The following is a 27,656-nucleotide window of genomic DNA, read 5'->3' as shown; positions in this document are numbered from 1 at the left end:
TTCTTGGTCCTCAATAAATGTTTTGGTTCTGTAAATGTGAATGAAAAATATTCTTCCACTTATGCATTTTTCAAAGAGATAAACCTAAATGGTTTTGTTTTTCCAAATATAAAAGTATACTCTTTGCTTATAAAAAACTCTAATATGGTTAATATAAAGTTGAAATCTAAAATCAACAATTTCAATCCCCTGAAATAAGCAATAATGTGGAGTCACATACAGTCATATGCAAAAAATACTACACAATTCTTATTTCATTTAATACATAATGAACATAATTCCATATCAATATATATGAATTTTCATTATTTTATTGACTGTATAGTATTCATTTAACCAGAAACCCCTGATAATTAGGTTATATCCAGAATTTAGTATTATCAACATTACAGTGAATGTTTATATGTGAAATCATTTTAGTTTCAGATAGATTTCTAAGTGTACAATTGCTAAGTCAAAGAGTACATGCTACACCCTTTTAATATGTATCACCAGACTGCTTTTCAAAAAAACTGTATCAAGGACAACCCCAACAACAAAATACAAGACTGCCTTTTCTTTAATCATGCCATTCTCAATCCTAGGCATTAGGAATCTTTTTAAATTGTGCCACCAACCCAAGAGGGTAAAAACCCAACTTCATTTGTTTATTTCATTTACTCAACCAATATATGAGCCTATCTACTATTGCTAGGCACCGTGCCAGGAGCTAGGGATAAAATGGTGGATGACAGAGATAGCCATTGCCGATCTCACAGTTAATAACTGCATTCTTCCGAATTTCCTGATAATTAGATTGCACATATTTTTAAAAATATTTTATTTATTTATTCATGAGAGAGAGAGAGAGAGAGGCAGAGACACAGGCAGAGGGAGAAGCAGGCCCCATGCAGGGAGCCTAACGTGGGACTTGATCCCCGGACTCCAGGATCACGTCCTGGGCCAGAGGCAGGCGCTAAACTGCTGAGCCACCCAGGGATCCCTGATTGCACATATTTCATGTGTCACTTAGCTATTTATATTTCTTTTTCTGTAAACTATGTATTCACATCTTTTGTCCATTTCTCTATTAAAGTGACAGTCTTTTGATTACGTGGTACCTATGCTTCCTCAATTTGTCACATATCTTAACTAAGGAATACCAATTTATTTATTATTATTATTAATTTTTTTTGGAATACCAATTTAGAATTAAATCTTATACTTAAGTGTGCATTCTAACTTAACTGACTACCTGTTTTCAAATCTTCTGCCTCCTTCTCCAAGACTATTCCCAAACTCTACTGGCAAGCCATGCCTAACCTCTCCTCAATCCCTTCACAGTAAGTAAAGTATACTGCAGTTGTGGAAATTTGTCAGTTATCTCTCCAAGTCTCACGATTTATTTCTTCTGTCTGCCTCCTTCCTTTCACCCTGATCTGCAACTGCTCAGCCTCTCTGGAATTTTCCATTCTTTATTTCTGTGAGGTAACTAAATTAATCTAAATAATTTTAAATTCCAATACTACAGATACTGTGCTATCTATATCTTTAATTCTCAGTTATTTGGTATCCAAAAAGACCAAAAGTGAGTTCTATTAGGGACAACATGGGATTGTGGTATTTAAGGAAGGAAACAGCTGGCTTTCACTGGCAGCCCCTGCCACCCACTGCAGTTATTACAAAAGTCTCATCCACCCACGACTTAGCAGCTCCAGCCAAGTCAAACTGCATTTATAGCAGAACTGAGCAAATTAGAAAGAGGTTACTTCTCAGCCATTTAAATTTCTCTGAAGATCCTTAGGACCTCTTGGGGGAAAAGGCAGGCAATGAGAGAGGGATTAAGAATAGCAATCTCAAGGGATCCCTGGGTGGCTCAGTGGTTTAGCGCCTGCCTTTGGCCCAGGATGTGATCCTGGAGTCCCAGGATCAAGTCCAGCATCAGGCTCCCTGCATGGAGCCTGCTTCTCCCTCTGCTATGTCTCAGCCCCTCAGCCGGTGTGTGTGTCGTGAATAAATAAATAAAATCTTAAAAAAAAAAAAAAAAAAAGAATAGCAATCTCAGAACATTAAGAATAACTCAATAATATGGTACATGTGTGATAACTATCTGCTGGATGAATATTTGGGGGCAAAAGAGAGGTCCTTATTTCTCTGTAATCACCATCAAAAGGCTAGGGTATCAGTTCTCAAGATGACCCTTTATCTCCCAATACACAGGACCTTAAATTGTAGGTGATTCAAGTGGTTTAGCTATAATCATGGATTTATTTGATAATCTAGATGTAGCATGGTATCCTGGCTAATAAACATTCTAAAATATAAAATGTCTAGTAATCAAAAACCAACACAGGCAATTACCTCTTAATTAACAAAGTAATGTAAATTCCATATTTTAACTGAATTATAAACAGGTGAGGCATGTAATTTAGTAGTTGGAACAGGTTAAGGGTACTGGATTTTTAGTCCTGGTTATATAATTTACTAGGTTTGAGTAAGCTCCCTAAATTTCAGTTTTGTCTCTCATAAAATGTCCATACTACTCTGATGATAATGATTAAATGAGAAAAGTATTTGAATGTACTAGGTACTTACGACTACACATGCATAAAGGATAAAACAAAGAATGAAAGGTGACTGCAAACAAGCACAAGAGATCATTTTGGGGTAATGGAAATGTTCTACAAATAAACTGTGATGATAGCTGCATATTCTATAAAATGATTAAAAATTGCTCAATTGTAGGCTTAAAAATGAGGGAATTTTATGAAATTTTATCTCTATAAAGCTGCTTTTAAAAAAAGAATAAACGAATATTAGCTTGAAAAGGATCCTTGAAAAAAAAACAAAAACAAAAACAAAAACAAAAAAAAAAAAGAAAAGGATCCTTGATTACTACCATTTGTCAACTGTTCCTCCATCTTCATGGCCTTACGGATGGGCTGAACAACAGTGCATTCCCTTAAATAATTCAGGCTCCTCACCTTTTGCTTAAACTGTGTGTTTCCCTATCAGAAATAAATGAGGTCTCATACCATTAAAACAATCAGGTGTTACTCAAGAGATAAAGGATACAAATAAGGACAAACATTATAGTCTCTTAGGATTTGAACTTGAAAGTGCAGTATCATCATAAGGAATAAAATCCTCAGAAATGAAAATTTTTTAAAGATTTTATTTATTTGACAGAGAAAAGAGCACAAGCAGGGGCAGTGGGAAAGAGAGAACCTGACTCTGTGCTGAGCAAGATCCTGGGATCATAACCTGAGCTGAAGGCAGACACAACCAACTAAGCCACCCCAGAGCCCTCAGAAATTAACAAAAAAACAAACATACTCTGAAAACTATAAAATCAAGGAAATGAAAGAAGACCAAAATAAATGGAAAGACATCTCATATCATGGAATGGAAGATCTAATTATTGTTAAGATGGATATACTTTCTAAACTCATCTACAGATTCAACACAATCTCCATCAATATCCCAGCTGACTTCTATGCAGAAATTGACAATCCGATCCTAAAATTAGTATGGAAATTCAAAGGGTCATGAACAGCCAAAAAAACCCAAACCAAACCAAAACAAAAAACCGGTCTTGCAAAAGCAAGCTAGAAGATACACACTTTCCAATTTCAAAACGTACTACAAACATATAAATCAAACAGAACCAAGAGTCCAGAAACACACATTTATAACTGATTTTCCAAAAAAGAGCCAAGGTAAATAATAACACAATGGGAAAAGGACTTAAATATTTCTCCGAAGAACATATAAAAATGGCTAATAAGAAATATAACACTGTATGTTATCTACACTGAATTAAATTTTTTAAAAAGAAAAGGAAGAAAAAAATGGCCAGGTAATATGTGAAAAGATGCTCAACATTATTAGTCATTAGGGAAATGCAAATCAAAACCACAATGAGATACCACATAACCACCCACTAGGATGGCTATTTTCAAAAAGTAAAAAAAAAATAAATAACTCTTGGTAAGAATGTTGAGAAATTAGAACCCTGTGCATTGCTGGTGGGAATGTAAAATGGTGCAGCTGCAGTAGAAAACACTGTGGTGGTTACTCAAAAAGTGTAACATACAATTTCATGTGATCCAGCAATTACACTCCTACATCTTTACCCGAAAGAACTGAAAGCAGGGACTCAAGACACTTGGACACTTATGTTCATAGCAGCACTATCCTCAAGAGTCAATAGGTAGAATTAACCCAAATGCGCATCAAAAGATGAATGGAAAAAACAAAATCCATTCATCACAAAATGTGGGATATACCTACAATGGAACATTACTGAGCCTTAAAAAAGAATGACATGCTACAACATGTATGAACCTTGAGGATATCATACAAAGTAAAATCAGCCAGTAACAAAAAGACAAATACTATATGATCCCACATGCATGAGGTGCACAGGAAAAGCAAATTCAGAAAGAGAGAAAGTAGAATTGTGGTTGCCAGGGGCTGGGGATAAGGAGGAATAGAGGACTACATTTAACGAGTATAGAGTTTGTTTGGATGATAAAAAATTCTGTAAACTGATAATGGTAATGGTTACACAACATTGTGAATGTGCTTAATGCCACTGAGTTATACACTTAAAATGAGTATTTAACTCATTGTGTTATATACATTTTACCACAATAAAAAATTACAGTAAGCACACAGTAAAAAATTTTAATGTGCATTCCCAAATGAACCAGAAATTAATCTTCTATAATCTTTCAAAAAACACATTATTAGTTTTATTACATTTTAAATTTAAATAGGCCCCACACTCATGACCCTGAGATCAAGACCTGAGCTGAGATCAAGAGTTGGACATTTAATCAACTAAGCCACTCAGGCACCCCTTACACTTTTTTTATTTACAAAAAGTTTAAGTAAAATGTGACCTTTAGGGGATCCCTGGGTGGCTCAGTGGTTTGGCGCCTGCCTTAGGCCCAGGGCATGATCCCGGAGTCCCGGGATTGAATCCCACATCGGGCTCCCTGCATGGAGCCTGCTTCTCCCTCTGCCTGTGTCTCTCCCTCCCTCTCTCTCATGAATAAACAAATAAAATATTTTTTAAAAAATGTGACCTTTAACTTACCTCTTACAAGTGGTGTTCAGAACCTATTACAATGTTTTTTTTTTCAAGTACTATCTTAGAACAACTAAACTGCTGACAGAGCCATTCCACTACCAGACTTTTAAATGATTTAAACTCCAAAAGTCTAAATGAGACTTGAGCTAAGATCACAATCATTTCAGGATTCAGTATATAAGAAATGCTATTATACTGTAACCTTATCACAATGTATTGTATTAAAGCAAAAGCCTCATGAGTACCGAAACCCTTCTTGGCCTCATTTGGTAGGATTTCTCTATCTTGAGAATCTGAAGAAGTTAATTCCTGAAAGGCAGAGAAACTAAGATTGTATGCCTGGAGATCAAAGCCACTAGCAATGAAACACCAGGTCCCAAAACTATTTTGTAGAGAAGGATCTTTGCCCCCGAATCAGTCATGAGACTTCTATAGCCTTTGGGTTTAAAATACTATCATGAAACACATGGAAACAAAGGGAATTCCATACTATTTGTGCTTTGTTCATCATTTCTTTATATATTATCTGAATCTCTCATAATCATTTTTCATAACTCACCCTGATCAAGGCCCTGAAACCTTCCCAAAATTTCACTATCTTTCACAGATGAATGATCTTTCCTATTCCTCATAGTATCTTCCTAGGACTCTTTCCCCTAACTTGCATTCCACAAATGACCTTGTCTTTGACAAAAACTAAAAATAGAACATTAAATATGAGAGAGAGGGGCACCTGGGTAGCACTGTCAGGTAAGTGCCCGACTCGAGATACCAGCTCAGGTCATGATCTCATGGGTTGTAGGATAGAGCCCTGTGTTGGGTTCCAATCTCTCTTACTCTCCTTCTGCCCTTCCCAGCTTGCCTCTCCCTCTATCAAAAAAAAAAAAAAAAAAAAAAAGATAAGAGAGAAATCTCATCCATCAGCCATCAACTTTCAAACTACCAATATCTGCATCCACTCTCTTCTTTCCTCTGGTTAAAATAGAGAACTTCTCTTTCCTGTGAAAGAAAAAGTCTGCCCATTTTGTTATCTTCCTCCAGACCTTTAACAGTCCCTGACTTCTCTCTAGCAATTTCAACTTATAACGAATCCTTTCCAGCAGCATTCAAACATATTCTTTAAAAAGAGACTTTTCTGACCCCATCTCTCTCCAGCTACCATTCTCTCTCTCTTCTCTGTTCTCCTTCATGGCCAAGCTTCTCAAAAGCTTCTCCTTCATGGCCAAACTTCTTGGTGATTCTCTACTTCCTCTGCAACCATTGATATAAAAAACTACCTGAAGCAATACAGTAAACACTTGTGATTACCCATGAACCATCTTAGAAAATACAGCATTGCCAACATAGGCAAAGGCTACTCTGTAGCCTCATTGGATTACATCTCCTGTGATCCCTCCACCTTACAAGTGGTAGCTGCTCTTCTGATTTTGGTGATAATCATTCCCATAAATTCATTTATATTTTTATAATTTATGTACATATCCTTAAAGGAGTCACTGAATCGTTTTGCTTGTTTTACAACTTCTAAAACGGGTATATGCTAAAGACCAAGCCTTTTTATTTTTTAATTCCTAGCATTATGTCACTAGGTTATATCCGTGTTGATACATATTGCTATAGTTCATTTATTTTCATTATGTATCCATACAATTTACTTAACCACTCTCCAGTTTCCCCTTTTTCTGCCATTATAGTGCTGTAATGATCATTTTTTTGTGCATTTCTCATTATACCAATGAGTGAGAGTTTTTCTAGGATAGACAACTACAAGTGGAATTGCTAGGGTACAAGACATGAGCATCTGCAGTTTTAACAGATATAGACAAATTGCTTTCCAAAATGTATCCAACCATATTCAACATTCTATTGTTTCCAACTTCCCACACTCCACTTTGCCAAGATCATGCACAGTTGTTCTGAATCTCAAAGAAATCAGAATATTCAGCATCAATTAAAAACAAAAATGGGTGGGGATCCCTGGGTGGCTCAGTGGTTGAGTGCCTGCCTTTGGCCCAGGGCATGATCCTGGAGTTCTGGGATTGAGTCATCAGGCTCCCTGCATGGAGCCTGCTTCTCCCTCTGCTTGTGTCTCTACCTCTCTCTTTGTGTATGTCTCTCATGAATAAATTAAAAAAAAAAAAAAAAAAAGAGGTGATGGTGGTCATTTCTGGCTTTTAGTCCGAAATAAAAATGCAGAAATTTAATTTGGTGAATATGTGTTAATGCCATATTTCTCCTTGAGAAGCTTCAATTGGTGTTCCTTCTTTTTTGTGTCCATCTTCTAAAGCGCCCTGTTGACATTTTAGTACAGAACCACCAAGTATCTGTTACAAACACCGAATCCTGAAAAGTGATCACACATATTCTTGGCATTAAAGAAATCTTCACAGACCACATAAGCTGTTTTTCTAGTTTTGAGCGTGTTCCCCACTCAGATGTGACAGAAAGATCCATATTTTCCAAATATCATACATTTCTTCAGCTGTATCTTGTACAGCAAATTCCTTTTTTTTTTTTTTTTTAAGATTTTATTCATTTATTCATGAGAAACAGAGAGACAGAGAGGCAGAGACACAGGCAGAGGGAGAAGCAGGCTCCACACAGGGAGTCCAACGTGGGACTCAACCCCGGGTCTCTAGGATCAGGCCCTGGGCTGAAGGCGGCGCTAAACCACTGAGCCACCGGGGCTGCCCGCAAATTCCTTATATATAAAATCCAATTTACTTAGGGGTGTCTGGGTCACTCAGTCGGTTAAGTGTCTGCCTTCGGCTCAGGTCATAGCCTGGAGTCCTGGGATCAAGCCCCATGTTGGGTTCCCTGCTCAGTGGAGAGTCTGCTTCTCCCTCTGCCTTTCTCCTCCGCTCATCCTCTCTCTCAAATAAATAAATAAAATCTTTAAAAAAATTCAATTTACTTCAAGTGCAAGTCAAATGTTCACCCTCTTCGTGGGCTGAGGAAGTTACCGCAGCAAACACTGGCATTCCTCTGGATACTCGGAAGCTCACTCAACTTGGACTGCCACACAGCATCAAATACAGGACATAAATATCCAAGCTTGCTCCTTATATACTCCTGGATTCTGTATCTCCAGCCATCCCAGTTTTCCTATCACCTCTGTCTCCTTTCATTCTACCTACCAGACTTCTTGGAAGTTGGTACTTCTCAAAAAAAAAAAAAAAGAAAGAAAGAAAGAAAAGAAGAAAGAAGAAGAAAGAAAAGGAAAAGAAAAGAAGAAAAGAAAAGAAAAGAAAAGAAAAGAAAAGAAAAGAAAAGAAAAGAAAAGAAAAGAAAAAAGAAGTAGTAGTACTAGTTGTTAGTTGGTACTTCTCTGTGCTCAGCACTGGGTCTTATTCTGATTCTCCATTCTCTCCCTACAATCTCACTACTTAAAAAGCTATCTATATACCCTATGCTACGAATACTCACACACCATATCACACTTTTTTCTTTTGAGATAGAGAACCTGTTTGATTATGTTCTTTGAGGGATCTCAATCTTAATACATCCCAGATTGATTCCCTGACTCGTTTTCCCCTACTGCCAACAACTCCTGGTGCAGTAATCCTCACTGTACCAAACAACTGCTTTTGTTCAATCTTCCTTTTAACCTCTCTCCATCTCCAATCCATAACCACAGCCTACCAAAATATATTTTGGATTTATCTGTTTACTACTTTCTCCACAGCGACTGCTCAAAACAAGTCATCAGTTTATCTACACCTTAAACAAATGCTACAGCCTTTTTTTTTTAATTTTTTTTTAATTTTTATTTATTTATGATAGTCACAGAGAGAGAGAGAGAGGCAGAGACATAGGCAGAGGGAGAAGCAGGCTCCATGCACCGGGAGCCCGACGTGGGATTCCATCCCGGGTCTCCAGGATCGCGCCCTGGGCCAAAGGCAAGCGCCAAACCGCTGCGCCACCCAGGGATCCCTGCTACAGCCTTCTAATTGGATTCTTGGTTCACCTGTTCTCTCTCTAACCCATATTTCATACAGCAGCCAAAGTGATCTTTTTAGAACACAAACCAGATTGTGTGACCCAACCCCTGCTTAAAAAATTTTAACAAGCTCTCCATTTACCTTAGGATAAACATTAAGGTCCTTCATATGGCCTACAAAGCAATGACCCGACTTCTACTTGATGTGACTCCTACCTATCTCATCAAATTTATTTTGTATTTTACTACCTTCCCTTCCGAGTTCCCACCAAAGGTTTTTTATTTTTATTTTCTTGGCTTCTTGAACTTACAGTGCTCTTTTCAGCTTCAGGAAGTTCATGTAGACAATTCCCTTTTCCTTCATAGTACTTAATCGCAATTAATTACACTTCTTTTGATGTTCGTGAGTATTTCCTCTATTACTAGAGGATAATCAGGGAATGTATGTTGTGTTCTGCAATGCATACCTAGAACATAACCTAGCAGACTAATGAATTTCGTGGTCTGGTTAGAAAGCAGCAGTTATCTCACTTATCACAAAATAATGCCTAAAGATCATGATAGTCTTTACCTAATATCACAAATACCAATATTTCAAAATTGGAATTAATACTCATATTACACTAAAATCAGATACCATCTGCAAAAATTTTAATTCAGTAAATACTTAACATTTGCATTATTTTAGATCAACCAGAATTGAAACACATTTCTTTACTTACCTGTCAATCTATACAACTCTGATTCTATAACTATATTCCATTTACTTCCTCTATGAAACTTTTTCTGATAAAGCAAAACTTTATTTCCTCATCTTAAGGCCCACACAGTACCATAATCAATGTTTATTATATCATTAGGCAGCCATTCAATTGTTCACTAATTTGAAACAGTATTTTCCAAACTGATGACTATAAACCTACTCTTTTTAAAACACTAGACAGGATACCTCTCTGGCTCAGTTGGTAGAGACTCTTAATCTCAGGGTGATGAATTTAAGCCTTATGCTGGGTGTGGTACCTATTTAAAATTAAAATAAAATAAAATCAGACAATTTCAAACCTTGATTCAAGGATTGTTTATTACATATGCAAATATGCTCACATGTAAGAGTGAGCATAAGAATAGGAGTATTCCGGGCAGCCCCGGTGGCTCAACGCCGCCTTCGGCCCAGGGTGTAATCCTGGAGACCCGGGATCGAGTCCCACGTCGGGCTCCCAGCATGGAGCCTGCTTCTCCCTTTGCCTGTGTCTCTGCCTCTCTCTCTCTCTCTCTCTCTGTCATGAATAAATAAATAAAATCTTAAAAAAAAAAAAAGAATAGGAGTATTCCTATTATTTGTAACCAGCTGACTAGATGTCTCTCTCACTAATTACACTAAATGTTCCTCCTCCCAGTAGTCCTGCAGTTTTACATGCCATGTAGCTATTTCAGAATCAAAACCAAATCAAATATACATCTGGTTACTAATATTTGAGAACTATGTAAACCAAATTTAACTAGTTTAAACATCTCAAAAATTGTTACTACCGAATTCTAAAAGCATATGGACAAATAAATTGAGAAGTCTATTTTTATCTTTGAAGATGAATAACTGGGTAGAGAGAATGGTTAAAATTGAGAGTCTACAGTTCCTTTTATAAGAAGAAAACAACCTTTTGACTTAGTGTATCACTTTAAAAGTATGCAAATATCCAAAACCCACAAAGGTCTCTTATTGGAAACTTCTGTAATGTATGCATCGATAATTACTTTATCTTCTTAAAAACAGACCTACTTAACACATTCTTCTGCTTAAAAGTCAGTAGCAACTCCAAGCTCTATGAAAAACCTAAGTCCAAAGTTTTCGTCCCAGGATTTAAAACTATCCACTGTTCAATTCTTAGCCATTTCTATAAAACCTTTAGGGTTTATCTGAAGCTGAAAATAAACTACATGTTCAGATCCAGATCTTTACTCAAACTAGTCTCTCTACTTAGAATGTCCTTCCTTCTCCCCATTTCTAAATACATACATTTCAAAATTTACCACATTCCTTCAAAAAGCCTCCAAGTTTCCTTTGTCACTAAAATAATTTACTTCTCAAAGCATTTCTTTGTATCTCATCTGGCCCTTATCACTTGCCTTACATTAGGATTATTCATTGTTATTCTATCTGCCTTCCCTAGTCACCTCCTTATTACAAGCCGCTAGAGAGTAAGAATTATAGATATCACTGAACTTACCCTATCTCCCCTCCACTGCTTCATACAGCAGCAAGCATACAACGGATCCTAAAAATACGTGATGAATAAAGGTCGCAATTGTAGTATTATGCCCCAAGAGTCAGTCACAGTGAGAATACTCACTAAAATTTGGGTTTCAGAAGATGATGTCACCCCTCATTTTCTACCCACAGATAGTCTCCCATTTCTTCCCTAAGACTTTTGGTTATATCTCGTGCCAAGAAGACAGCAGGTCTTCCATTTAATATATTATCACTCAATATATTATCAATCCAATAAGAGCATTAATACTGATACTAAATGAATTATCTGTTGCTTTTAAAGCACTTTTTCTGTAAGAGTTTATCTAAAAGTTAAACAACATATGTTCAAGAAAAAAACACATGTACAGAAATGATCAATTTCTATTTTTATTTAAACCCTGTACTTTCAAATGTTCACCAAATGTAAGTGCTAGACTGTAAAATCTCAGAATCATACTTGGCAAACTAAGAAGGTGTAAAAACTGAATGTTTCAGTCTACAACATCCAGAAAGAAATTATCTGTTCAACAGAACACTATGAGACTGCTTTCATTTGTAGTACCTGAGGAAGCCAAAAGAAAATAGTGTAAGTCCAAATTGCAAAATAAAAGCAATTTTTTTACCTAAAAATGCACATAATGCATTAATCAAAAGTTTAAAAACACTATATAGCAAAGGTTCCTTGGAGTTTACACTAAAAAGGAGTTATCTCAATAATTTCATCATTTGCATATATGAAAGACCGATAATAAAGTACCTGGATTTCTTGAAATATATTTAGTTCCTTACAACACTATAAAAAATGTTGGAGGGAAAATGCTAATGTATTGAATGAAAAAATAATATATTCAAGTCCCAGTCCTAACCACCCTACATTCTGTTAATAAGGTTCTATTAAAACGTAAACAGGAATACTGCTTTAAGTAGGTTAAGGCCAGGGTGCTTGGGTAGCTCAGTCGGTTAAGGTCTGCCTTCTGCTCAGGATCCCAGGGTCCTGGGATTGAGTCTGACATCAGACTCCTTGCTCAGCAGGGAGTCAGCTTCTCTCTCTGCCCCCCTCCTTAGCTCGTTCTCTTGCTCGTCCTTTCTCTCTCTCAAAAATAAATAACTTAAAAAGAAAGGCTAAAGCCACTTAAGCCTGTTGCTCTTTATTCATTGGAATAGAAACATGAATTATGAGTTATTTATTATGACACAAAGAATATTTACTTTGAGAGATCAAATTCTGGGAAGTCTGGGTGGCTCAGCGGTTGAACATCTGCCTTCAGCTTAAGGCATGATCCCGGAGTTCCAGGATCAAGTCCCATATCGGGCTCCCTGCACGGAGTGTGCTTCTCCCTCTGCCTGTGTCTCTGCCTCTGTCTCTCATGAATAAATAAAATCTTAAAAAAAAATCTAAAAGATCAAATTTTGAGTTATAAGAGTAAACCCACTTTCAAAATATTTTTTTATTTTTTTTAATAAAGATTTACTTATTTGGGATCCCTGGGTGGCTCAGCAGTTTGGCACTTGCCTTTGGCCCAGGGCGCGGTCCTGGAGTCTCGGGATCGAGTCCCGCATCTGGCTCCCGGGATGGAGCCTGCTTCTCCCTCCTCCTGTGTCTCTGCCTCTCTCTCTCTCTGTCTATCATAAGTAAATAAATAAATCTTTAAAAAAAAAAAAAAAGATTTACTTATTTGAGAGGGAGAGAATAGTGTGTGCGGGGAAGGGCAGAGGAAGAGGGAGAGAGTTCCAAGCTGACTCCATGCTGAACAAAGCCAGATGCAGGGCTCGATCTCATGAAACAGAGATCCCGAACTGGCCAAAACAGAGTTGGATGCTTAAAAGACTGTGCCACCCAGGCACCCCTCAAAATAGTTTCTACTTGACTTCTTAACATATTTAAACAGAATTCAGAAGGAATTTTGAAGGCTTTACAATCCTCATTTTAAAACCTATCTCTTCAGGGGCACCTGGGTAGCTCAGTGGTTGAAAGTCTGCCTTTGTGATCTCGGGGTCCTAGGATCAAGTCCCACATTGGGTTCCCGCAGAGAGCCTGCTTCTCCCTCTGACTTTGTCTCTGCCTCTCTCTGTGTGTCTCTCATGAATAAACAAAATCTTTAAAAAGGGCAGCCCCAGTGGCTTAGCGGTTTAGCACTGCCTTCAGCCCAGTGTGTGATCCTGGAGACCCGGGATCAGTCCCATGTCGGGCTCCCTGCATGGAGCCTGCTTCTCCCTCTGCCTGAATCTCTGCCTCTTTCTCTCTCTCTAATAAATAAAAAAAATCTTAAGAAAAAAAAAAAAACACAACCTATCTCTTCAGTAAAGACCTATACTATGAAGTACAATGTTAACATTTTAGTTCATTCAACAATATCTTAACCAGAATGTACACTGTGCCAGACACTGCGCTAATGCTAAGAATATAAAAAAGTAAAAGTATCCCTCATCTCCAAGATTTGGTTGCAGCTAGCCTGACTAGAGAAAAATGGTAAGGAAAAGTAGGAAAGGAAGAAAGGGAGGGAGGTTAGTTCTAAGCAGAAAGAACAAGTGCAACTGCCCAGGAGAGAGAGCACAACACATCCAGGAAAAGAGGTAGATCAAGTATAGTTGGAAAATAGGGTTGGAGGAGTGCAAAATAAAAGATAAGACTGGAGAGATACATAGGATTAGACTAGACCTGTCGGGTTTGTTTCTATATCTGAAAGATATAAGTATCTTTTCAAAGAAAATGAAATCTCCTAGATCTTGGATGAGGATTTTTATTATGTTAATAATAGTAAAATAAAAATTAGGTATGAACTCATTATGTTTATAGCTCTTATACAGAACTTTAAAAATAAAATACAAATTTAAACTAACATTAATGTAACATTATGTTGTTTTGCAGAAACTAGAGCAATGATGTATTCAACCCTGGAAATACACAGTCTCAGGTCGGGTTCAATATTATTAAACCTCTTCTATAACATGATTTCAATAATACTAATGCAGTAAATACTTATATATATGTTATATTAAATGGACTTAATAACTGCAAATGTTTATTTCCCAGATTAGAGAAATACAACCATATACTAACATACCAGGTAGCAGTCCTTCAATTTCAATTTTAAAGAAGACTCACTTGTGGCAATCTATCTTGTCCATATGTGGTTTAGTACCTTACTGAAATCTACACTAAATATGTGTCTAGTATAATCACTGTTGAGGTTTGGAACAAAACACTGAGACTGCAAACTGTTTCATATTGATTAATTATATAGATAGGGTCCACCAGATACATTTCACAGTGAAAACATGAGGCTAAGTACTATGCCAGGGTTCTTTTGGGTTTGGCCTGCCTATATTAACAACCCACCATGACATGATCCAGTTTTACTCACCATCCTTCCTTGTCTGAGCCACAGCGAAATCATTAGTATAATGCATTATAACTTGGCACAAAAACAATAACAAACAAAATCTAAACACAGCAACAAACTCCCAAGGGAGTAGCTGGTACTTCAGAAGTTACAAAAAACTTATTAATGTTGAAGAATCCCTAGGTAGAGGAATACTACAGAAAATGAAACACTACTAAGAAGTTTCAAGAAAAGAAATGACAAAATCAGATTTGTAATTTAGAGGGAAAGAGTGCTATGATACAGGGTGGAGTAGATTATTTTACTAGAAGTAAGGAAGCTAACAAGAAGGCTGTTGGAATATCAAGGTGAGAAACGAAAGTCTGAATTTAGGAAGTAATACTAGGAATGTAGATAATGTAGAGAAAGGGTTTAGATTCAAAGATGTTAAGGAAGTAGAATCTTGGGGCCAGCCAGATGTGAGAAGTAAAACAAAGGAATCAAGAACAACTTGTAGGTTTCTTGAAAAAGCAAGGACAGTGGTGTGTTCCCCAAAGCAGGCAAAGTGGAGGATTTGGGGGTTGGGGATTCTACATGATGAACACTTATAGAAACTATCTAATCAGCTTCTAGCCTTACATCTCCTCCAGCTTTTCTGTAAAATTCTTGCCCCTATCCACCTCACCTTTAGGGTACCACTGAAGGGTTCCATGAAGTCTGAATCCCTAACTAAAAAAGCTAAGCCAATGTCCAGATCACACCTGTTTTATACATATATGTGTGTGTGTGTGTGTGTGTGTGTATATGTAAAAGATTTATTTATTTGAGAGAGAGAGAACACAAGCGTGCCTGTGTGAGGGTGGAAAAGGGGCATAGCAACAGGGAGAGGAGAATCCAAGTAGACTCCCCACTGAGTGTGGAGCCCAATGCAGCTGATCCTACAACCCTGAGACCACAACCTGAGCCAAAACCAAGAGTTCGATGCATGAAATACTGAGCCACCCAGGTGCCCCTATATATTTTCAATTTATTTATATCTATTCATATACATACACACACACACATTCTACAATAAAAAAACCCTAACTACCACCACAGTAAATAGGGACTAACTATTGAATCCTGAAACAATCCTCAAACCCAAGTATCTACCACAGGCATACTAAGACAGGAGCTGACAAACATTTTTAAAGCCACATTGTAAATATTTTAGGCTTTGAGGCCCTATAGTCACAACTACTCTACTCTGTCACAGAAGTAGCAAAAGGAGCTACAAACAATACAGACACAAATGGGTGTGTCATCTGTGTTCCAATAAAACTTTATTTATGGACACTGAAATGTGAGTTTCCTATCATTTTCACAGGCCACAAAATACTATAATTTTTTCCCACCATTTAAAAATGTAAAAACTGGGCAGCCCAGATGGCTCAGTGCTTTAGCGCTGCCTTCAGCCCAGGGTGTGATCCTGGAGATCCGGGATCGAGTCCCACGTCGGGCTCCCTGCTTCTCCCTCTGCCTATGTCTCTGCCTCTGTGTGTGTGTCTCTCATGAATAAATAAATAAAATCTTTAAAAATAAAAAAATGTAAAAACCAGGGCAGCCCAGATGGCTCAGTGCTTTAGCGCTGCCTTCGGCCCAGGGTGTGATCCTGGAGATCCGGGATCGAGTCCCACGTCGGGCTCCCTGCTTCTCCCTCTGCCTATGTCTCTGCCTCTCTGTGTGTGTCTCTCATGAATAAATAAATAAAATCTTTAAAAATAAAAAAATGTAAAAACCAGGGCAGCCCAGGTGGCTCAGTGGTTTAGCACCGCCTTCAACCCAGGGCGTGATCCTGGAGACCCGGGATCGAGTCCCATGTTGGGCTCCCTGCATGGAGCCTGCTTCTCCCTCTGCCTGTGTCTCTGCCTCTCTCTCTCTCTCTCTCTCCCTCTCTCTCTGTCTCTCATGAATAAATAAAATCTTTTTTAAAAATAAATAAATAAAATTTAACAATAAAAATGTAAAAACCATTTTCAGCTCACAGGTCATACAAAAGGCAACACTGGGCCTAACCATATTTTACTGATCCTTGTGCTAAGGCAACACAGAACTGCCTTCCCTTAAAACTCCTTCCAGATGTCTTCAGTGTTAACCTTAATAGCCAAAGAAAATAATCCTAGTTGACAGAAATGAAAATCTTCATTTGGCTTACCAAAGAACTCACTCCATTTGCAAGGAAGTAGGACAGCAAATGAAGGCCCATGTAACTGGCTGGTTTTGTCATTTACCTTACACTGCACTTGCCCAGCAAGATATGGTATAAGTTTTGGAACAATGGTACCTTCCTTCCTCCTTTCCTCCCCTCCTAAGAGTTTTAGTTTTGTCTGTTGTCTTTTTCTTCAACAACTGTATATTAGGTCAGGAATGATTAAATTTAGTATTTAGCCCACAATTTTCAGACACTGACAAAGCATATCTAGGCCCAATTAACAAAGGATATCACCTTTCAAATCTGGACTCAGAGAACAATGACCTCTAGATGTGTTAGCCAGATAGAATTTGCATTGTCTCCATTGAAGAGATGAGAGTAATTTGCTGGTATATACAGATAGTCAGATTATGTTTAAAAAATACTAAATATATATGTAAGAAAAAGTGACTGTGTATGTACTAAACAGCCATGGGATAAATGAGGGGGACAACTACGTTTTAGAGTTTCCTTTACTCCACTTCACTCTGAAATGTTGCAGTTAGAGCATGTTATACCGGCGTAGCCCCCTAACCAAAGTTATGGTCCAGAGATGGACATGTAACTTAATGAGTCCTTTTCCTGGAAGTGGGACTGAGAATCATGGCAGTCTTTTTCTGATAGCAAAAGATGTAAAATTTATAACTCAAAAGACATTAGTAAGTGTTAAAGTTGGTCTGTAGCAAAGGAGAACTGAACACCCAAGGAGCATCTAATGAGCAATAAAGAGATACTCCTAACCACATTCGCAGGCTCTGGATCCACCTGTTCCTGAGTACTAGCCATCCTCCTATGGGTTGATTGCCGTTCTTAGAATTCACTGGATACCTGATACATTCTCAATAAATTCTTTTTTGCTTATATATGTCACTCTCCTAACTAAGACAAAGGGCCTACTGAGTAATCTAACGGGAGGTATTCAGTTGAATGAAAGAGTTCCGGTTCCCACAAACACTTAGAGATGGTGACTGAAGCAACATAAATGGATAAGACCATCCAGAAGAGGGCTACCTGGGTGGCTCAGTGGTTGAGCGTCTGCCTTTGGCTCAGGTTGTGATCCTGGGGTCCTGGGATCAAGTCCCGCCATCAGGCTCCCCACAGGGAGCCTGCTTCTCTCTCTGCCTATGTCTCTATCTCTATGTGTCTCTCATGAATAAATAAAATTTTAAAAAATCATCCAGAAGACTGAAAATAGAATGCCAAGGCTAAAATCCAGAACTATCAATACAAGAGGATTAGTAGAATAGTCTGCAAAAAAAAGCAACTGGTAGGCAGAAAGGCAGAAAAGGGACAGTCATAAAAATCAAGGAAGAAAATATCAGGAAGGAAATGGTTAACAAAAGCAAGTAGAAGGCACCTGGGTGGCTCAGGTGATTAAGCAGTTATGCATCTGCCTTCGGCTCAGGTGGGGATCCCAATACCATGGGACCCTGGGACCAAGCCCCAAATTGGGCTTCCTGCTCAGCAGGGAGTCAGCTTCTCCCTCTACCTCCCCATCCCTGCTCATGCTCTCTCCCCCACCCTCAAATAAATAAATAAATAAATAAATAAATAAATAAATAAATAAATAAATAAATCTTTTTTAAAATGTATAAAAGTAGAGAAAGAGGTAAAGGAGTAAGCAATGACTATACAATTTGGAAATACAGAAGTCACAGGTGGCCTTGGTAATAAATAACAATTTCACTGGCAGGATGAGAAACCAGGCTGAAGGTTTAAGAGTGTAGAGGAAGTACACAACACCACCCATGAAGTAATCTTGCAATTAAAAAAAAAAAAAAGAATTCAAGCCTCGGGGTGCCTGGCTGGTTCAGTTAGTAGAGCCTGTGACTCTTGATTTCAGGGTCCTGAATTCGAGCCCCATATTGAGCACAGAGTTTACTTAAAAATTCAAGCCTCGGGGATTCCTGAGTGGCTCAGCGGTTTAGCACCTACCTTTGGCCCAGGGCGTGATTCTGGAATCCTGGGATCGAGTCCCACATCAGGCTCCCTGCATGGAGCCTGCTTCTCCCTCTGCCTGTGTCTCTGCCTCTCTCTTTCTCTGTGTGTCTCTCATGAATAAATAAATAAAATCTTTAAAAAAAAAAATTCAAGCCTCAATCAGATCAAGCTTTTAGATGTAATTACTAATAGGGGAAAAAAGGGACTGAGGAACATATTACATGAAACCACAAGGATGCAATCAGCACAGTCTAGACTGAGAATTCTCAAAGAGCAAAGATGTGGCCTCATTAACAAAAATTGTATAGGACTAAGGATAAGAACAAGAAGATATCACGAAGGCAAAAGAAACAAAAGCAAAAATGAACTACTGGGACTTCATCAAGATAAGAAGCTTTTGCACAGCAAAGGATACAGTCAACAAAACTAAAAGGCAACCTACAGAATGGGAGAAGATATTTGCAAATGATGTATCAGATAAAGGGCTAGTTTCCAAGATCTATAAAGAACTTAGGAAACTCAACAACAAAGAAACAAACAATCCAATCATGAAATGGGCAAAAGACATGAAGAGAAATCTCACAGAGGAAGACATAGACATGGCCAACATGCACATGAGAAAATGCTCTGCATCACTTGCCATCAGAGAAATACAAATCAAAACCACAATGAGACACCACCTCACACCAGTGAGAATGGGGAAAATTAACAAGGCAGGAAACCACAAATGTTGGAGAGGATGTGGAGAAAAGGGAACCCTCTTACACTGTTGGTGGGAATGTGAACTGGTGCAGCCACTCTGGAAAACTGTGTGGAGGTTCCTCAAAGAGTTAAAAATAGACCTGCCCTAAGAACCAGCAATTGCACTGTTGGGGATTTACCCCAAAGACTCAGATGCAATGAAACGCCGGGACACCTGCACCCCGATGTTTATAGCAGCAATGTCCACAATAGCCAAACTGTGGAAGGAGCCTCGGTGCCCATCGAAAGATGAATGGATAAAGAAGATGTGGTTTATGTATATAATGGAATATTACTCAGCCATTAGAAACGACAAATACCCACCATTTGCTTCGACGTGGATGGAACTGGAGGATATTATGCTGAGTGAAGTAAGTCAATCGGAGAAGGACAAACATTGTATGTTCTCATTCATTTGGGGAATATAAATAATAGTGAAGGGGAATATAAGGGAAGGGAGAAGAAATGTGTGGGAAATATCAGAAAGGGAGACAGAACATAAAGACTCCTAACTCTGGGAAACGAACTAGGGGTGGTGGAAGGGGAAGAGGGCGGGGGGTGGGGGTGAATGGGTGACGGGCACTGAGGGGGGCACTTGATGGGATGAGCACTGGGTGTTATTCTGCATGTTGGTAAATTGAACAAAATAAATTTATTATAAAATAAAATAAAATTTAATTTAAAAAAAATCCTGGAAAAAAAAGAACAAAAAGATATGATCTCTTTTTGGATCCTATTTCAAACAAACTGTTAAACAAAAATTGTAATCAGGGAAATTTGCACACTGACTAGATATATGTTGATACTAAGAAATTGGTATTAATTTCTTCAGTGAAAGATTAGATTACCATTTTAATCCTTATTTTTTTAGAAATACATACTAAAATAGTATTGTACAGTCTTTATTTTACTAGTTATGTCTTCCCTGATACACTATGTTAGATGTCACCCAGCAGGCTATAGTCCATAGTTAACAAAACAAGAAAGATACAAAGTGATGGAAAGATTCAAAGAAGGTAGATGTTATGGGGAGTACGGAGGGGAGTCAAGCAAAGCTTTAGGAAGACAATGGTACTTGAACTGAGTTTTAAAAGACTGTGACGGGCATTGAGGGGAGCACTTGATGGGATGAGCACTGGGTTATATGTTGTATGTTGACAAATTGAACTCCAATAAAAAAGAAATTTTAAAAAAAAGGCAATAAATAAATAAATAAAAGACATGAAACTTTAACATGTAGAGAACAAGAGAGGAAAAGTGATATTCCAGATGGAAGAAATAGAAGCAACTGCAAAGGGGTGGGAAGGCCTGTCAATCCAGAGCATTGGCCTATACTCACCTCTCCATAAAACTATCACTACCATAATAATGACAAGAAAAGTCAAAGTTAAAAGTTATTTAACAGGGCAGCCCGGGTTGCTCAGCGGTTTGGCACTGCCTTCAGTCCAGGGCGTGATCCTGGAGACCCAGGATCAAGTCCCACATTGGGCTCCCTGTGTGGAGCCTGCTTCTCCTTCTGCCTCTGTGTGTGTGTGTCTCATGAGTAAATTAAAAAAAAAAAAAAAAAAAAAAGTTATTTAACAAAATCAAGAGACCATTCAGCTCTAAAGCAGCCCCAGGAAACGTAGTCCCAGGATAGATCATGACACTACCTGGTAGTGAAACCCATACTGGCTTTCCAGGGCAATCTATTCACATGAATCCCTCATTTTCCCTGCCACACACACATAACTTTGGAAAAACAATGCATTAGGTTCTTTTACCCATCCTAGGAAATAATAAAAAAAGTTAGTTTAAAATGGTACCCAATAATAAGCTCTGTCTACTCACCCAAAAGCTCCCACCATGGTTCATTGGTACTCCAAAAGAGGCACAGCTACATGAAATGCCTTCCTTCAGAATATTCTTCAGGTTACAGATTTTAAATAAAGTATAGCTGATGAAGCAGACTTTATTTTTTTTTTTTTTTGGTTGTATCTACTGATTCTGTTTTTTTTTTTATTCTATTGTAGTTAATATACAATGCTGTATTAGTTTCAAGTATACAATATAGTGATTCAACAGTTCCATACATTATGCAAGTGCTCATCTAGACAATTGTACTCCTCTTGCACAGCACCATGTGCAAGTGCACTATATGTTAACTATATGGGAATTAAATTTTTTTTTTTTTAAGACAAGCACATTCCTAATCCCCTTCACCTATTTCACCCATTCCTGCCACCCACCTCCCCACTGGTAACCGTCTGTTTATTCTCTAGAGTTAGTCTGTTTTCTGGTTTGTCTCTCTTTTCCCTTTCCTTTGTTTTGTTTCTTAAATTTCATATATTAGTGAAATCAGATGGTATTTGTCTTTCTCTGACTTACTTCACTTAGCATTATACTCTCTAGCTCCAACCATGTTGTTGCAAATGACAAGACTGGATTCTTTTTATGGCTGAGTAATACTCCATTGTGTGTGTACATACATACACACACAGACACTCATATCCTCTTTAACCATTCATCTATCAATGGATACTTGGGCTGCTTCCATAGTTTGGCTATTGCAAATAATACTGCAATAAACACAGAAGTGTATATATCCCTCTGAATTAGTGTTTTCATATTCTTTGGGTAAATACCCAGTGGTATGATTACTGAATTGCAGGATGGTTCCATTTTTTAATTTTTTGAGGAAATACTGTTTTCCACAGTGGCTATACCAGTTTGCATTCCCACCAACAGTGAACAAGGGTTCCTTCTCATCATCACCAACGCTTGTTGTTTCTTGAGTTTTAGATTTTAGCCATTTGAAGAAGGTAGATTTTAAATCATTTTTTCTTTCAAAAACAGAATTAATAAGTAGTCCCAATGTTAAAATGTTTTTGGAATATTTTGGAAATGAATTCAGTGGTTCTAATATCTTCTGTTCACCAAGACCACTAAAATTCTTATAACATGATGCCAGTGAAAATGAACATCAAGACAAACAGGAATGCAGATGATCAGCCAAAACTCTGTCATGTTTATTACATCCTCTTCCATGTACTACACTAGAGTATCACTTCAAACAACCATGATGAGTATTAAAACTTGCTACAAGTTGGGGTACTTTTCTTAAAGCAAAGGAAAAAGCAGCAAAGCGAGGTTAGCTTTAAGCAGTCTTTAATCACCGACTACACCTTATTTCACAATAACTGAAATGGGGACACACCCTCCCAGAAATCAAATATAATCGTCTCCACTTATCAGAGGAAATGAAAAAGGAAATGAGTAAAATAAAGTGAGGACTGGGAGTTTAAAAGCTGGGAAACATTTACATTACATTGGAAAGTTAAAAAAAATTTTTTTGAGTACATTTGACACAAGGAAAGTTTTAATAGTAAGATACTTGGAGAATAGAGATAAAATTAAAAAAAAATAAAACCTAAGTCATCAACTTTCATAATACACACAGCACTTCTGTATCATTGTCCATGTGTGTCTTCAATACTTGCAAGAACACCTCTTTGATTTTATGAAAAATACTACAAAGAGAAGGCCTCATACATTTTGGACTCCATTCTAAATCAGTAGTAGATGGCCACAAAAGAAGAAATACCTGTTTTCTTTGTTCCTCTCAGGTACATATAAAGCCATGACATTTACCTTAACTCTTAAAAAAGGTAAGATAAAAAACTTTTAGAAGGCTTCATCTTCTATCATCTTCTGCAGCTGACAGTCACTTTTTCCCTTGTAATACTGACCACTTGCTCATACAGTTTTCTTTAGAATACCCTTCTATGAAATCTTAGGTTGGATATCACACTCAAATTCAATCTAATAGCTGTTAAATACTGGGGGGATCGGAGGATATAAATATAGTTATTGTTCTAAACATACAACAACCGACCTATAAGAAAATTACGACACAAGAGAATGTATCAACTGTTACAAAAGGCATACAATAACTCAGGAACACAGGGAATGTTATTTCATCTCACAAGTAGAAAGTGAACATGAATGAAAATATTCTATCTTTAGGAATTCTTAATCACAGAGCTTCACCAAAGCACCGTACAATCATCTTTACACCCCAAAACTGTAGAGCACTTTCCAATTAAGACAGACAGTAAAGATTAGGCCATTCCCAGACATCCTATCTTGTCCCCATTTGATGCAAAATTTTATTTAAAATAAAATCTGCCTACCGTTCCTGCAGAGCTAACAAAAACCAAAGTCATTAGCAGGCAAGCCACCACAAACTGAATGAAACTGCTGATATTAAAAATGAATAAATAAAAAATTATCGAGTCCAAGTAAAGTGACTCTAAAAGATAATTAAAAATAACTTCTTGAGGGTTTTTTTTTTTTTTGATGTTTAGAGAACCAAGGACGCCGTGATGAACAAGGAAGACCAACACGAGAAATTTAAAGAAGCCAGCTTTGTTAAAAACCAAGTGGCCACTTGCCAATACTTCTTTATGCACATATGACCAAAGATGATTCCAAGCAGATTCGGAGGCCACAAAGCCTCTTTATCAAATGCCTAATTAAGAAAATTCTCATAAATATTCCAATTTTGATGTCACAGTAGAGTTGAATAACAAAAGCACTTTTCAAAGCTTTTGCAGAATCAATATGGAAACAAAGCTTTGAGCTTTTAATACCGGAGTCCCCCAAAATCAACACCTATTTTAAACGTCACGTTTACAAACATCTTATTCACGGGCACGGAGGAGCTTAGATTCCGTCAAGACAAATACCGGTCCCTGAAAAAGGTACCGGCCCTAATTTAAAATTTCCACAAGGCCATCAGGAAAGAGATCGCACAATTCTGAATTGCAACTGACTACGAGAACCGTAAATCGAACTCTTCGTCTTAGTTTAACTCCACACACGAGCATTTCGGATTAGTACTTTCAACTTCCTATAGATGCTATCCATTGTGAGAGAAAAGGCAGTAAGGACACTCCTCAAAGTCCTACACCCCATGATCCATCCTCAAAGAGTGGAAGGGAACAGCAAAGTGGAAGGAACAAAGCACTGACGTCAATTACGAGATTAACCCCGGGCACAGGCAGCTGGAGGAAAGGCCTAAACATCAATATCCAAATAGGAGCTATTGGGCTAACTAGCTAACAGACCGATGGCGAAGTTAGGAGGAGGGAGGGCGGGTACTCAAGTATTACAACCCCCCCCTCCACGTTCCCATTTTTAGTTAATCCCCTTCGCTACACGAAGGTGGAAATTTTTCCTTTTTTTTTTTTTTTTTTTTTTTTTTTTGCAGAGAAGGTGGGGGTGGGGGGGGAGAGACGTGCGCAGGATCGCGAGAAGGAAAGCGAGAACTAGTTGGGTAATGATAGCCAGCATCTAGGCCCATTTTCTCTTTAACTAGAAATAACTTCCAATTGAGGAGGGTATTAAAAAGTAACAAATCAGTCGACGGCATTTCTGAGGGCAGGAGTGGACTGCGAAACGAAAGCGGAAAGGAGAAACGGCCAAAAGAAGGATTTCTGGGAATTTCGGTTAGGATGGGTTAGCCTTATTTATTATTATTATTTATTTTATTTTTTTTAAATTTTTTTTTGTCGAGGGCGGGCGGGGGCAGGGGGGAGGTGAAACGAGCAGAAGAGAAGCGAAGCCGGATGGAGCAGCCCCGGCCTGGAAGGTCTCCCAGAACCGCAGGCGGACCCGGTTCTCCCGTCGCCCCCGCCCCCACCCCCACCCCCACCCCCACCGCCACCGCCACCGCCACCGCCACCCGGCGGCCAGGCGCGGCCCGGCCCTCAGTCAGTTCCGTCGGCCCCTCTCACCTCCGATCGCTGCTCCGCTAGGCCCGAACCATCTCCCAGCTGCGGCAGCGGCGGCGCCGGGCCTGCACCTTCACGGGACGCGCATTCGAGCCCGCCCGGGAAGGGGGGTGGGGTGGCGGCGACGACAGGCTGCCAAGGGCGAGGGGCTCCGGGCGGCGGCGGCGGCGGCGGCGGGGGTTCGGGCGGTCTGGAAAGGCGCAGGCGGGGGCGGCGGCGACGCGCCTTACACGGAACAGGCGGAGGTCCCGCCCCGCTCCATGACGGTCGGGCCCAGCCCGGGACGGCCGACTGAGGCGGCAGGGGCGGGCCGACGAGGACCTGGCACCGGGATCCCCGCCCCGTCCGCGGGAGGCGGCGGCGGCGACGGCGGCTCGACTCCCGCAGCCAGGACTGGGACTGACGCAGCGGCCGTGCCACCCATGTGACCGGGGCCGGGCGGGGGCGAGGCGTCACGTGACGACGCCGCGCCCCGCCCCTCCCCTCCCGAGGCGCGGGGGGCTGCGGGGGCCGGCGGGCCTGCAGTGACGGGGGGCCACGCTGGGGTGGTGACGCGCGCGGCCGGCGGGGCGGGCCCCCGGGCGGGAGCGGCGGCCCCGTTGGGCCCAGGCCCGAGCTCCGGGCGCGGCGGCCGCGCAGGGCGAGGCGGGGCGATCGGGCAGGACCCAGCCTGCAGATCGCGACGCGCGCCCCCTCCCGTGCACGTAGCCGCCACCGAGGTTCGGAAGGGCGGGGACGGGCCGAGCCGGATCTACCAGTTCTGGGGCTCAGGGGACGGAGGTCAGGCGGCCGGCCCCTGGCCGGGGGCTGGCGGAGCCCGACGCCCCCGGACCGGCTTCCCGCGGGCTGCGGTCCGTGCCCCCGGTCCGGCAGCCCTCAACAGGTCGGCCGGGGAAGGACGTCTCCGGCGGGGACTCGCCGCAGGACGGCGCCGAGAACCTCACTTGGACTTCACCCAGCACGCCTCGCCAGCCCTCCTCCGTCATCCGAACGTTTTCTGCCACTAATACTGTTCTTTAGGATATCGTTTCAACACTCCTCCTTCGTCTCCTAACATCCTTGCAGTCAGGACAAGCTGTAATTTAATTGAGAGTTAAATAATAGTTACAGACCAGACCAGACGGGATTTTCAAAGGGTCTCATGGAACCCAGTTTGCTAACTGCAGAGAGTCTACCTCTGGCTCATTCTTTGAAAAACATTTTGTAATCTCCTGCCTCTTACCGGTCTTCTTTGTGTGAAAAGGCCTCAGGAAGCTGTGTTTTGTTTTGTTTGACTTTCTATTGATTTTGAAAAAAGCATTTTAGAGATTGCTTTTGATAAGATCCAAGTTTTTTTTTTTCTTTAACATTTTATTTATTCATGAAAGATATACAGAGAGAGGCAGAGACATAGGCAGAGGCAGAAGCAGGCTCCCTGTGGGGAGCCTGATGCAGGACTGGATCCCAGGACCCTGGGATCACTACCTGAGCTGACGGCATGCTCAACCCCTGGGCCACCCAGGCGCCCGGTTTAAGGTTTTCTTTCTTTCTTTTTCTTTCTTTCTTTCTTTCTTTCTTTCTTTCTTTCTTTCTTTCTTTCTTTCTTCCTTCCTTCCTTCCTTCCTTCCTTCCTTCCTTCCTTCCTTTTTCTTTCTTTCTTTCTTTCTTTCTTTCTTTCTTTCTTTCTTTCTTTCTTTCTTTCGGTTTAAGGTTTTCGAGGAGCTTTGTGATAAACTATCATAAGGAATGTGCATATTGAAAATGTTTTTATCAGCCCTGACTGGTAATTCACCATCAATAGAAGTTTTGTTTTGTTTTGTTTTTTTCTTTTTAAAAATCTGAACTGGAGCGCCTGGGTGGCTCAGTCGGTTAGGCGTCTGCCTTTGGCTCAGGTCATGATCCCAGACTCGTGGGATCAAGTCCCACATGGGGCTCCCTCCCGGAGCCTGCTTCTCCCTCTCCCTTTGGGCTTCTCTCTTCCTCTTTCAAATAAATAAAATCGTAAAGAAAAAATTCTGAAAAAAAAAAAAAAAAAAAAAAAAAAATTCTGAACTGACCACCTATTATTGTTTAAGCTTCACTATTCAAATAGATCTTATCTATATATGTATATACATGAGGAAATGTATAAATGCAAAATTCAAAAAGGACTATGACAAAATTGAAAAATAATTCCTGCTCCCATCCCTACCCTTCTACTTCGGTAGTCTTGGAGGCAATCATTTAACATTTCCTAATGTATCCCTCCCAAGATATGTTATTAACAAACATGAAAATATGCTTATGCCTCTTTTTTACAGGAAAGATAATGTACTACATATACTGTTAAGGTCTTTTTCTTGTTTAAAATAATATCCTGGAATCCTTCCTTATTGATGTGGGACAGCAAGTAAATGGCTGAGA

The 27,656-nt window shown here is 39.6% G+C and overlaps 1 protein-coding gene across 4 annotated transcripts in view; it reads right to left on the bottom strand.

The window, feature by feature from the left end:
* The window catches only part of AFF4 (ALF transcription elongation factor 4), a 93,674-nt gene extending 67,942 nt beyond the window's left edge, over nucleotides 1–25,732 (bottom strand). For 2 of the 4 annotated variants that reach the window (XM_025994918.2, XM_072731772.1), the window contains exon 1: nucleotides 25,278–25,704. The gene's annotated coding sequence lies outside the window, so the exon portion shown is untranslated. Of the gene's footprint in view, nucleotides 1–25,277 lie in introns of all 4 variants that reach the window. The other 2 variants (XM_025994916.2, XM_072731773.1) reach the window with 2 other exon arrangements.
* Between the last annotated feature and the right edge of the window lie 1,924 nt (nucleotides 25,733–27,656).

This window comes from Vulpes vulpes, chromosome 12 (assembly GCF_048418805.1).
Source record: "Vulpes vulpes isolate BD-2025 chromosome 12, VulVul3, whole genome shotgun sequence".
NCBI classification, from domain to species: domain Eukaryota; kingdom Metazoa; phylum Chordata; class Mammalia; order Carnivora; family Canidae; genus Vulpes; species Vulpes vulpes.
The sequence above is the reverse complement of the archived record's forward strand: the minus strand, read 5'-3'. Positions and strand labels throughout refer to the sequence as shown.